The 12,382-nt window shown below is 31.0% G+C and overlaps 1 protein-coding gene across 5 annotated transcripts in view; it reads right to left on the bottom strand.

Moving 5' to 3' along the window:
• LOC143225113 (CLIP-associating protein 1-B-like) overlaps positions 1–12,126 on the bottom strand; it is a 183,557-nt gene extending 171,431 nt beyond the window's left edge. For 4 of the 5 annotated variants that reach the window (XM_076453906.1, XM_076453907.1, XM_076453909.1 and 1 more), the window contains exon 1: positions 11,928–12,124. The gene's annotated coding sequence lies outside the window, so the exon portion shown is untranslated. Of the gene's footprint in view, positions 1–11,927 lie in introns of all 5 variants that reach the window. The other variant, XM_076453911.1, reaches the window with a different exon arrangement.
• Between the last annotated feature and the right edge of the window lie 256 nt (positions 12,127–12,382).

Here is a 12,382-nt window from a genome sequence, read left to right as displayed (position 1 = left end):
CATTAAGCTCAAGACTTAAGATTATAAAATAATTGAGATGTAGGAAAAAACTAATATTTCATACAAGTACAAATGTGCATGAAAATAAAGTATTTCCTTTAGGTTAAAATATAAATCTAAAAATATTTAAATCTTGATTTAAAATGAAACAACATTCACATCTATATTAGTGCATGAATGATATATACATACATATATGTAACTAACGAGCATAATACACTAACTGTCTCAAAAGACTGCTTCACATATAGAATACATAAAGATAATCTAAACAACATTTTGTCAGAAGACTGTATCAACCAACATCCTAATACAACAACTTAAAGACTGTTCAGCCATGAAAATATACAGTGTGGTTGTAGAATGAAAACACTTATTATACAGTTCCAAATAGCAGGGTCCTGAATAACAGTAGAAGGTTATTAGAAATTTATAATTTGTCAACAATACAGGATACAAAATGGAGGTTTTTTTTTTCCCTTTATACTTCATTCATGTCCATTATTTTTATGTTCTCCTAATTGTGGTAACTGTGGTTACAGTATTGATATTACCATGTTTATTTGTGTAAAGTGCAAAAGGAAATGGAAGAGACTTGTCTTTAAACAAGTTTATTTGGAGCATTTTTTGAACAATGATTGAACAATGATTGAAGAATGAGTAAGAGTGACATACTATGTGTAATAACAAAGTAGTGGAATTAAAAATACATTGCCTCTAAGTTCTCTTTCAAACAAATTTTAAGCTCCAGTATTTAACGTCTATCCAGAGTGAAAAAGGCCTTAATTCAAGTTGAAATATGCTAGTCTACTTTGAAACCATGAAGCGTGTACGAAAAGTTGTCTGTAAATTAGTTATATGTAAAAAACAAAAAAACAAAATTCAATCTTTCAAGACTAATATTCCTGAGATCAGACAACACCACAGCAGATTAAATGGTCATGAATACACTTCAAATTTAAATCAAGGAAAACAAAATACATACATGTACTTGCATTATTTAGAAAAAAAAAACAGGCATACATTGAAAATTGTTTTCTGTCTTGCCTTTTATTTGTTCCCTTTTCATCTCATTTTTCCAGAATCTCATACTTCGTAGTGCTCCCAAAGATATCCTCCCCATCACAATCTAACATTTCTCTTTCTTCATCAAAAGGGGGTTTCATTCTGTCCTTTGTCACACTATTTGAGGGATTGCATACTATTTGTGTGATTTGTTCAGACTGACACTGAACTCCTTCATCCAATAATGAATCCAAAGAGTACAAAACTGAAGCAGCTTTTCTTCGTCAATGTAATATATTTGTGCATCCAACTATTTCTGGTACAGTTCTTTGCACTTTGCCTTAAACACTTTCACTGGCAGTTCCCTTTTTAATAAACCAGTCAAAGACCATATCCCTTACTTCAGCTTTCTGCTTCCTTGCTCCACCTTCCTCATGAAATTTTTTCTTTGCTGACACATGCTCACTTTTGCTGCTGTTGTCCTTTAAGTTTCTTATGACACCTTCTTTTGCAACTTGTAATGCTCTTTTGAACCCATTATCTTCTGCTTTAATATTCCGTAATGAAGGGTAGGATACACATACTGCTCTAGAAGAAAATCTCTGGTGGAGTGTCTGACCATTTTCTTTCTCTCTGGGCCCCACTGTGCCAGTGCCATGGGGACTTCCTGATCCTACTGTTTCTCACATAGTTTGGCCAACTAATTTCTGTCTTATAAGGTATATCTGTCATATGATTCTAAGAACTGGTCTCTGTTCATGGTTTTGAGAACAAGAGTGATGATGAATGAGGTAGATGGGTAGGCATTTCATGTTTACAAAGCTACTAGCCTATCCGTGCCAAACAAGATGTAGTATACTATAATAGTGTATGGAAATTAAGGTAAAAATATGTAAAATTAAAACTCACCAGGAAGACAAGCAGCAAGTTCAAACTTGCTGTCAGTCACCTGAAGTTGGCCTTTCCAGTCCTGGGTTCAGGACAAAATAAAAAAATGTGTAACAGAAATCATGCAAAAACAGTATATAGTCTAACAATAGGGAGAATGAATGAGGAAGAATTTGTTGTGTAGTTACTCTGGACTCTTATTACTAGTGGAATATCTTAGCAGTTAGTAACTGGGACTTTAACCCCCCCTTTTTTTTTTTTATCTACATTAATGACACTGATAGAAGCACAATTAGAAGTTTGCTTGTGATATCAACTCTTGGGTATTTCTAGTTATATTGAAGGTGGTGATGCACTACAATATGACTTGGTTCAACAGATAAGCTGGATGAATATTTAACACAGGACTTCAAATTATAAGGAGTGCAAAGTAATGTGTTTGAGCTGTTACAAGTTGAATATTACACACGTAATTTAGGTGGTAACTCATTCAGTAAGATGACCAAAAAAGTAAAATTCATAAACATGTACAAGTTACTCAAGCCATTAAGGCAGCTCTGTTACGATTCCAACTTCATAATAAACCTGATTAATCAATATTACCAATTAACTATAAGTTTCAATTACATTGATTAATATAATAAAAATAATCAACTAATTGAAGATAGTATTTTTAATTATTCTTTTTGGCTATATAAGTAATGAAAATATCAATATTATAATAATTATTTTTGATGAATTCAAGGTTATTCAACTTAATCAATTAACATCCCAAATGATCAAAATAATCAATGGATCTAAGTTTCAAATTATTACAAATAGAAGTCTCATAAGAATAGTTGATTAGTTGAAAGTAATCAATTAGACTGAAAATAAATTATGAAGTTCTACCTCTAGTTCTTTTAACAAAGAAAATAGAATTTTAAGGGGTATTTATAGACAAACTAATTATAAATCATAACAAGTAAATCTCTTGCTATGTATACAAATCCCTAGTTCAGCCTCACTCTGGATACTGTGTCCAGTTTGATCCTTCTGTCCAAAAAAGGATATTTACCTCTTGGAAAGGATTCAAAGGAAGACTTCAAAGATAATTACAGGGATGAAAAGGTTATGCAATAGAAACAGGTTAAGATCTCTTATCTTCACTTCAGAAAAGAAGGGTAGGAGGCTCAAAACTTGATGTTTTTTTTAAATTGAAAACATATTTCCAATAATAGCTACCTCCTCTCACACTAATTCCTTCCTTTGTCCATCTAGGCAATGGACTGATTTTATTTTTTTAAATCACTTAGATCCCTAGGTAACAGAGCACCTAACTTTATCCTCTTCCTCATGAGTAGAGGAAATTCACTTGAACACTTTGGCAGAATACCTTCTATCCACCACCTCCGTGACCGGAAACCAGTTGTAGTAATAACTCCCTATCTCCACAAGTAGAATATGGAAGGGGGTGGGTAATTTGTGTTGGAGAGCCCTTGGGAACAATACTCTGGAAACACTGCCATACGTGAACAAAGTTCCTTTATTTTTAAAAGCAAATCAACCCCAACTTATTCAATCCAATGATCAAAAGGGATGGGCAAGATCCCCTTATGCAGTAATCATTACAGTCCATGAGAAGTTGTTCCTGCATGGTACAGTAATATCACCCAGTATATCTCTTGGTAGTTTTATGGAACATCTCATTTCTACAGAGCCTGTTGCAACTCAGATAAAATATATTAATGGTTGCTAGTACAAATTTGGTTTGATGAAAGCACATCTGCTTGGGCAATATTCACCAAAGAGTGGGATCCTGGAGAAAGATTTAAGGGACCCAGGAAAGTAAAGAAGAGACAATAGAAGTAATGAAAAAAACTCACCCCCTCTTTATAATCTAGCAGATGTGGTTAAGGTAGCTACAAGAAGTAAGTACCTGCAGAAGAAGCTAATGTCAGATTATGTAAAAGTGCAAAATAACAGCATTGTGGGAGGTCTATATACCAGTCCACACAATGTCCTTCTGCAGGCAATCCAACTGTACCATTAAGAATGTAGAAATCTGATTAGACATGACTCTTATAGAAGTCTTCTTGCCTCCAAAGAGAATCAAGAATAAGCAATATGGATCAATTTTCATTCCCACCACCTCAAAGTAACTATGAATAACTCCTGAAAAACTGAAAGATCCCAATAAATAAAAAAGTATTGTCTAGTACCTTAAAATGCATTACTGGAGGCAACATAACACTTCAAGGCCCTCACTAAACATAAACAACTGGGATCTGGCAAATCATAGAAGGGAGAAATCTTTGTCAAATTAATAAGTAAAAAAGGATTTATCTCCTTCCCTGACTGCCAGTGTCTTTAGGTAAGAAGGACCTGTCTTAGTATAGGGCACAGAATGATCAAGTGTCCTGTACATATACAACACAAACAACTCCAACTAGCAACATTCACAGGCCAGCAGAAACAAAAATTAAACCATGAAGGAAAGGTGATACATAATACATGAGGCTAAAGACTCAAGTAGATGTCAAGAAAGAGTATGTAATATCAACTTACCTGTACCAACATGGGCATTTCTATGGTCATGTGTCAAAGGCCATATCATTACAGTTGTAAACTCGCATTCAATATTTTAATGAACTACTATTTTATGAATGTACGTCAATAAGTTTGGTATTAAAATGTAGATTGTAATTCAAATTTTAGTATCACTTATCAGTTGATTTCTTAATTTAAAAGTAAATATTAAAAAAACCTCAATATCAGATTTTGTGGTGTTTAAATACAAAGTCTATAGTTTCTTATGAATTAGATACTCAATACTGATATCAGCAAGCTGCAAAATCCTCCTGTCTTTTCTATTTTACAAGATATCAATACATTACCTAATCAACCAAGGTGCCTCCACCTCTTCTATATTTGCAAATATTTGCTTACATACACCTACTTCACCTAATAATATGTGTGTGTAATCCAAATGAAAGCTTAGAATATCCCCTAGAGTATTTCTTAGCCTCTGCAAAGCATTTGCATAAGAAACCCTTCTTTTCTTACTAATTTCAAAGTGGTAAAATAAGACATTAATGAGCTTGTAAGACCACATTTTTTTTAGAACAAAGTACAGCTTAGTTACAAAGTTTGATAAATTATAGTGGAATTCTGTGGTACTGACATTGTGATTGAAAATTTTTTGTTATTTAAAATTCGAGTGTAAAATATGAAAAATAAATAATTTTGTTTTATATCCTCCATGTATAAAATTTCTTAGCAACTTGCAGCAAGCAGAAAATGATTTTGTAGCTAGAAGAGATACTTGTTTTCAATACTATTTTTTACTTACTACTCTGTTTAAAAAAAACAAAACTGAAGCTTAAGAATTTATTTATATTTCTAATAATGTATATTCTTATATACATTATTATTACTTACAAATATAATGTATTTAACTGAAATTTGACTTAATAAAATATTAGTCCACTAGCACACAGCCAAGACAAGGGCCAGTTTGTACTCTTAGATACTATAATGAGCATACATGTGCCTCATCACTGAAACTTCTGTAATGTTGATGAGGTACAGCTTAAAGGTCAATAAAATAAAATAATAAATACATATAGATGGATAATGTTATGAGAATTAAACTATTTAGAATAAACATTGTGTTTGTGTTATAATGTGAAGTGATTCTAGAATGAAAAAGACAACTCATATCTATTTTCTAATTTTCATAGTGAGTGTTAATATCCTAGTTAGGTAACTGAAACAGTCATTTGGCAAGAAGGACCTTAAACAACTCAAGGGGGTCAGAGAGCAATCAGGACTCAAATAATTTTCATCTCTTTGAGTATCTAAAGATATTCAAATAAGGCTGCTTTATATAAGGTAATTATGGAAAATGATAAGTTCTTGTCAAAATGCCAGGTCAAAAAATGAGCACTGGTTGGCACTTCTAGATAAAATAGGTTCAACCTCCTTCTAATATACCATTTTTATTGTGTGTACCATCTCTCTTCATAAGCATCCATCGAGGGACTATGCAGACATTAAGACAGATACAAACTAACCTTAGAAGTTAAAAACTGATCCCCTGTGCAGGACTGCATAAACTCTAAGTAGGAAGCTTGAACTTCAGGATGGCTGGGTGTATTGTAGCTGGTCATATCTGCCTTAACAGAGACAGCCAAAAAGGAAGTGAAAGAGGTAGGCACTTCTGAAAATACCACAGAAGCAGAAATCAGGGTTGAGCCAGCCAATATGGTACTACCAACAGAATGTTACAAGGAATTGAATAAATCATAACTAGAACTCTGAGTAACAGATAAACTGATAGGAAAGACCCAAAACATCACAAACTCAACTGACCAACTGAAGAAAAGGAGCCAGAGATGGCTGATCCAAACTGGCCTTATGAAGAGCCAACAGAATAAAGAAAACCACTGGAAAAAGCTAATCTAAATTCTCACCAGAACATCCACGACCACCTGCAAGTGTAGCCGTTGCAGAATAAAAGGCTTAAATACAAAACTAGGAATGATTTACATGGATCAATTGAAGGGGTGGTTTGACATATGGAACAGTTTTAAGGAAACAATAGAATTATAGGCTAAAGATGGCCTCCACTTAAACAGGCTAGCTATGTTTATATGCTAGAGACATATTCCACTTAAGTAGGCTAACTACGTAGATAGCAAGTTACATAGGGAAGCTCTAAATAAATTCAATATTTAAACTAAACTTAAAGTGGTGAGGAACCTCAGGAAGTTGAAAATAAATTATAGTATGCCTGGGAATACAGAAGACTGGAAAATAAACCAAGCAAAAGCTAAATAATACTAAGAAATAAATCTGTCATATCTAAATATAAACTTATTTGTTCTTATTGTAAAGGCAGCTTTTTCACACAAAACATCACTTTAAATAAACCTCTGTGTATATTAAAATAATTATTCTATAATTGAGTATAATAAAATCTACTAACATGTGTACAAATTTAGTATTGTACAAAAGGTTTGGGTACAATACATAAACACATTTTTGTTGTAGGCTAACAAGAGTAATAAGCATTACAAATGAGCATTTTTAACATCTTTTCCTTGTAAGTCTATCACATGTACATTCTGTGCATTTTTGTGTGTGTACAGCCTTAGTAAGCAACAGTAAAGGTTTTAAAACACTAACTTAATCTTTACTGCATAAGCTGGTGATTTTTTCTTAAAATGTGCTATCAGGATTTTGTGCAGTTTATAGTTCATTAATTAGGTGTATTGTAACAAGTGGGAGAGCTTAGGACTAAATTTGAACAGGAACATTGATATAATGACTACATTTAGAGATAACTGATGAAATGAATTAGTTTGAATTTCCAGAATTAAATCATTTAATAATAACAACAACATTTTAATAGAGGATATGAGATGGTTCTTTATATGAGGAATGAACTACATTCTATTTAAGAGTAACAACAAAAAATTATAACTAAGAGGTAGAATCTGTGTGTATATGGTTTACAATTAGGGGTTGAAGTAACAGTTTTTAATTTGCAATTGCTAGAGGCAACTTGACAGATTATGTCACTAAGAAATTGTTTAGGCTAAGGGCTGTGGCTAATAAGAATAATGATGAAATATAAAATTGAGAAATTAATTTTTTTTCAGTATGTTGACTGGAATTGTACAAGAGTAATGAAGAATAAGGAGTTTTCTATACCATAATATAGTAAGAGCCATTTAGAAGAAAAGTAATTTATCAGGGAAGATCAAACTAAACCGACTTACTCAAGACCTAATGGAGAAGAGCCACAAATAAAAACAGCATTAGGCTTAAACTTGTAGATAACAAGCAAAATTACAAAAAAGCTCAGAATTTTATTCAAAAATAAAGTAGAAGAGCTTATAAGAAACAGCTAGCTTATAATGTTAAAACTGACAGCAAGGATTTTTCTTACTAAAACGTGAATAAAAAACTATATTTATTTTTACATATGGTTATTACAAAAATGATAAAGTTCAAATAAAAAAAACTTGTGACCTTTGCAATATCTGTCCAAAAACAAAAACTGGCTAAAAACTTTTGAACTTAAGTTTTCATTCATTACTTCTTGGCTTCTTCTGAAGAATTTTAATACAGTTGTATTATCATGAACTTTCATTTGGAATTACATATATATAAAGCATTTCAAATGTTAACTGCTTTTTAAGCACTTAAATCTGAGATTTTCATGACTTCTCTTTATTTAAATACATATTGAAATATCCTTCACTTAATTTCTAATAATTTGTTATAAAATTCTTAATTTTCCTAAACTGCATCTAATTGTAACCAATAATCTATTCAAAAGTGGATTTTTGATTAGAACAAAATATTTTGAGAGAAGTACATTATTTATCAGCTACACTGAACAATTAATAATAACAATCCAAGCTTCACTTGAATTCTTAAATATTTTTGGTTTAGATTGGCTACTGACTCATTCCCTGTAATGATACTTTCGAGATTCTGAAAGCCAACTTTCTCAAGATCATGGCCAACATTCTAAATGATAACATGAATGATAATAAGAGCTATACAGATTAATGTTCTGTACCTTCATTTTCAAGGTGTGTCTAATTAAGTGCCTCACAGGACATATATTTATAAGTTTAGTGCATATGGATTGGTGTAAAAGTTAACAGAAAATTGGCTAAGGAGTAGAAAGTGCCTGTGGATTGCACGTTTTCTGAAACAACGTGAATCATCCATTACAGATTTTAATACAACACATCTTATGGAAAACAAACAACCATTCAGTCCTTCAAGACTGTCCATACAAACTAATTCTTTTAGACTTCAATAAATCAACAACTCTCTTTTAAAACTCTTGTAATGTACCAGTCTTTACTACTGCTGACAGCAACTAATTTTATAAACCAATTACCCCTTTAAAAAATAAAAGTGTTATACTTGGGACCTTAAATATGCATCCTCTTGATTTGAGAATACACCACACAAATGTGAGACCTTTATTTTTCTCATCACACAGATTATCTATCAAACTTTTATTCTTAAAAGAAATTAAGAGGTCATAAGAGGTCATGAGATAACTTTTTAATATCCAGAAACATCCTGGTAACCTTCCCCTGAACCCTTTGCAATAAGTCAATATTTTGTCTTAAATAATGTGACCAAAACTATACACAATATTCAATGTAAAGCTAATTAGAGATATGTAACAGTAGACATTTACTTTCTTGACTTGTATTCAACATGTCTTTAAATGCATCCTAAATTACTATTAGCATTTATACTAGCAACAGAGCATAGTCTCAATGGCTTGAGTGACTTATCTACTGTGCAAAGGTCCTTTTCTTCAGTAATGTTGTTCAATGGGTTACCATCTATATTAAATGTGATAAAAGTTATGGCAAACAAAATGAATTATCTTGCACTTACTATATTTAAAGGTCATTAGACAAATATACAATTTATCCAAGTTATTCCATAACACCTCAATATTCTTAACAGCTTGAAATGCCCAAGAGTTTAATATCATTCTAAAATTTTACCAATTACATCCCGATTCATAATTAACCGAAATAAAAAACAAACTTTCAAGTACCGATCACTGCGCTAGACACTATACTACAATGGTTCAGCCAATTTCATAAATAATTTTTGCTTTCCATCATCATAGAGTCCAATTTACTAATTCATTTCTAATTCCAACCAATGTGATTTGCTTAGTTAATGTTTCATAAGAAAGTTTACCAAAATTTAGAAAACATAAGTAACGTAAAATATTCTCAAAGTTCTTTTTTAAATCATCTATGTCTGTTATATCATGTTTCACTAGGTTAGTTTGCAAAGCTTTTTCCCTCAAATTCTTTAGAAATTTTTCCATTTCACAAAAATAAAGAACTAGTCTAAACTTTTCAGAACAACTCTTGTAACCCCTTTAAAAATAACATAACAAAAGCAAGTTTCTAATCCTCAGGCATCTGTGCACTATCTTTAGGCATATCAAATATAAAGCAGAGAGGGTCACATATCAAAACTTTACCAAAAAAACTATGGGAAAACACTGCAAAATCATCATACTTTATCTATCCATATATATATATATATACACACACACACACAGTTTTTTGTAAACTTTGTTGCTCATGATTTATGTTACCAGCTTAGACAGTTCTTCCCTGTAACATTTCAAGTTAATTGATGATATAAACTATTGGGAAGACCTGATTATATTGAGATTGTGTCTCTTTTTCAAAAGAACCTTGACAATTTTATAGAATGTACAAAATATGCAACAAATAGTTTTTCATATTGAAAGTGTAAATTAATGCATATGGATGTGAAAATTTGGAAAAAAAGACTTTGTTCTTGAATTATGTTTTACTTTAAATAACTGTTTATAATGAAATAAAATCAGAAATAAATTACCAATACTATGGATATTCTCATATTTAAAACTAATTCAGTTGCACACCTTTCAAAAATAAGATATTACATTTATACCAATAACAATAGGCATTACTATACAAGTTTATTTCTTTACTAGTTTATTAACATATTCAATTAATTTGGTTACCCATTTTAATTTCATTTTCCAAGCAACTTTTAATTTTACAAAACTAGAGAATACTATCCATATTCATGTTTTTTGATAACAAAACCAAAGAACAAAATTAAAAATAATAATCTTGCTTTGAAGTTCTAATACTTATAAAAACAAAATCTAACATTTTTATAGCATTTTATATACACAGTGTACAAGTTAAATTATTCTTCAAACAACTTAAGAACTCTTCATCCATTCAAAAATACGTCCTTATACTCATTAAAATATAAAGTACTATAAAAAAATAAACAATAACTTAACATTTCAGTAAAATTCAGTTTTGGTACTTTAATCATTTGGCTCTAAGGGATCTTATTTTGTCTGTTGTCCTGTATGCATTAAAACATTTTCATTATATAAATACACAGTTAACTACATTGAGTATGCATTTATACAATGTCTAAGGATCATTGAAACAAAACAAAATACTTTTCTGAATAAGTTGTTTCCAGGTTTGATTTGTAAAACATTTTACTTCTCAGTGTGTAAACTGGAATATGACTGACAATATGTAAATATAATTCTGTTTCATATAATATGTTTGCCTTCACATCAAAATAAAGTGAATGTATCCAAAAATGCAGTGCAATAGCATAATAATGTTCAAGCACGCTTGCTTCAACCTAACTTACATGTTTTCCTTTTCTTAAAATAATACATCTATAACTTTGACCTTCCTGCACTACTACTACTAGTGGTATTAACAGTTACAGCAGTGCTTTTATTAACCTAACTTTTGCCTTTGCATGATAATAATTGATAGGTAGTAATAGTAGTAATATATACATTTCATTTGTAATAGTGACTAATACAATTTACAAAGTAATTGACTGATAATGTCTTTCAACTAAAACGCAAAACATTTCGTGTTCCTAAATTTACAAGACATAAATGAACTGTTATTGCAACAATAAAAGTTACGTTAACCAAACATATTCAATAACTGAATAAACACGTAACACTAACAACCACCGACATGAAATGTTAACGTGTCGGGCTAAGTGAACAAACGCTACACGGTAGGAAACGTCTTATTAGAACACTACAATTAACACCAGTTTCTTTTAATTCACTGATAACAAAAACACACGTTATCATAATTGTATATTTTAACTGAAACATAAGTCATATAGAAAATTTTATAACATATTCAAATAATAATAATTATAATTTATAAAAATATCTAGATTTACAAAATTTTTCGTCTCTTGAGTCCCGAGTTTAACTGAAACTCGGTCTCAGAGTTTCGGAAAACTTAACATTTTACACCCAGTTCACCACATAATTATCTTCTGTCCGTCCTTACAAAATTTCAGAAATGTTAATAAGAGCAAGGGCGAGCACTTTAAAGCTAGAAATGAAATGAAAACGTGCAATATGGATATTATAATTAATTTAATATTATTGGTAAAAGTGGGTCAAAAATATGAAAACAAATACTTACTTATAGTTTTTAACCGCTTAAATCTGAGTCAAACCAATAATTCAAAACTATTTTCCAATAGCATAGTAACATTCAACAGAATATCATCATTTACGAAATGAAAACTTTCATAAATCAATTATATTTCTTGCAAGTGTCTTGAAAATCACAAACGTCACAATGTACACACCCGAACACCATTTCGGCTACTTACAGACACTACATAAGTGACGTCATAGGCGGCGCCACAAAATATTTACTAATGTTAACAACAGAGGGCCCATTTATAAAATTGTATTTGATTAGATGTTTTGTTGTCGTTGTTGCTCGTTTTTGTTTTTGACTGAGTGATATATTTCAATTCAGAAGCATTTCGTTTCAAAAGGTAACAAATTTACATATTATCAAAATGAAATAAATTAAGTATTAAAAACCATTATTGCATAGCGATAATTTTTTGTAATGCATGCCTTAGC

Source organism: Tachypleus tridentatus, chromosome 9 (assembly GCF_004210375.1).
Source record: "Tachypleus tridentatus isolate NWPU-2018 chromosome 9, ASM421037v1, whole genome shotgun sequence".
Classification (NCBI taxonomy): Eukaryota; Metazoa; Arthropoda; class Merostomata; order Xiphosura; family Limulidae; genus Tachypleus; species Tachypleus tridentatus.
This window is presented reverse-complemented; position numbering and strand designations above follow the sequence as displayed.